The sequence below is a fragment of the Dama dama genome, chromosome 2 (genome assembly GCF_033118175.1).
Source record: "Dama dama isolate Ldn47 chromosome 2, ASM3311817v1, whole genome shotgun sequence".
Lineage (NCBI taxonomy): Eukaryota > Metazoa > Chordata > Mammalia > Artiodactyla > Cervidae > Dama > Dama dama.
In genome coordinates this window covers 49,918,141-49,919,847 of record NC_083682.1, presented here as the reverse complement: position 1 = coordinate 49,919,847, position 1,707 = coordinate 49,918,141, and positions in this window count along the sequence as shown.

Sequence of the window (1,707 nt, the reverse complement as noted above, 5' to 3'; positions counted from 1 at the left end):
CTTTTCAGGGTCTTCATGTTTTTCAACAGCGCTTCTTGATCCTCCTTTTTTTCAGACCTTTTCTTGATCCTCATATTTTTCACACGTATGGAAGCTCTTCATATTTTTCACTCCTTTTCAGACTCTTCATGTTTTTCAACACCGCTTCTTGCTCCTCCTATTTTTCAGACCGTTTCATGCTCCTCATATTTTTGACACCTTTTGTACCTCTTCATATTTTCCATACCTTTTCATACTCTTCATGTTTTTCAACACTGATTCATGCTCCTCCTATTTTTCTGACCGTTTCCTGCTCCTCATTTTTTTCACACGTTTTGAAGCTCTTCATATTTTTCTCTCCTTTTCAGGCTCTTTTTTTTTCAACATCACTTCATGCTCCTCCTATTTTTCAGACCGTTTCATGCTCCTCATATTTTTGACACCTTTTGAAGCTCTTCATATATTTCACACCTTTTAGGCTCTTCATGTTTTCAAAACCACTTCATGTTCCTCCTATAATTCAGACCGTTTCATGCTCATCTCATTTTTGTCACCTTTTGAAGCTCTTCATATTTTTCACAGATTTTGTAGCTCTTCATAATTTTCTCACGTTTTCAGGCTCTTCATGTTTTTCAACACCGCTTCATGCTCCTCCTCTTTTTCAGACCATTTCAAGCCTCTCATGTATTTCACAAATTTTGAAGCTCTTCATATTTTTCACACATTTTCAGGCTCTTCATGTTTTTGAACACCGCTTCATGCTCCGCCTATTTTTCAGACCGTTTCATGCTCCTCATATTTTTGACACCTTTTGAAGCTCTTCATATTTTTCACACCTTTTCAGGCTCTTCACGTTTTTGAACACCGCTTCATGATCCTCCTATTTTTCAGACCGTTTCATGCTCCTCATATTTTTGACACCTTTTGAAGCTCTTCATATTTTTCACACCTTTTCAGGCTCTTCTTGTTTTGAACACCGCTTTATGCTCCTCCTATTTTTCAGACCGTTTCATGCTCCTCATATTTTTCACACCTTTTGAAGCTCTTCATATTTTTCACACCTTTTCAATCTCTTCATGTTTTTGAACACCGTTTCATGCTCCTCCTATTTTTCACATCTTTTGAAGCTCTTCATATTTTTCACACATTTGAAGCTCTTCATAATTTTCTCACCTTTTCAGGCTCTTCATGTTTTTGAACACTGTTTCACGCTGCTTGTATTTTTCAGACCGTTCATGCTCCTCATGTATTTCACAAATTTTGAAGCTCTTCATACTTTTTCTCACCTTTTCAGGCTCTTAATGTTATTGAACACCGCTTCATGCTCCTCCTATTTTTCAGACCGTTTAATGCTCCTCATATATTTCAAACCTTTTGAAGCTCTTCATATTTTTCACACCTTTTCAGACTCTTCATGTTTTTGAACACCGTTTCATGCTCCTCCAATTTTTCAGACCGTTTCAGGCTCCTTATATTTTGACAACTTTTGAAGCTCTTCATAATTTTCACACATTTTCAGGCTCTTCATTTTTTTCAACAGCGCTTCATGATCCTCCTATTTTTCAGACCGTTTCATGCTCCTCATATTTTTGACACATTTTGCTGCTCTTCACACTTTTCACACCTTTTCAGGCTCTTCATGTTTTTCAACACCACTTCATGCTTCTCCTATTTTTCAGACCGTTTCATGCTCCTCATATTTTTGACACCTTTTGAAGCTCTTCATAT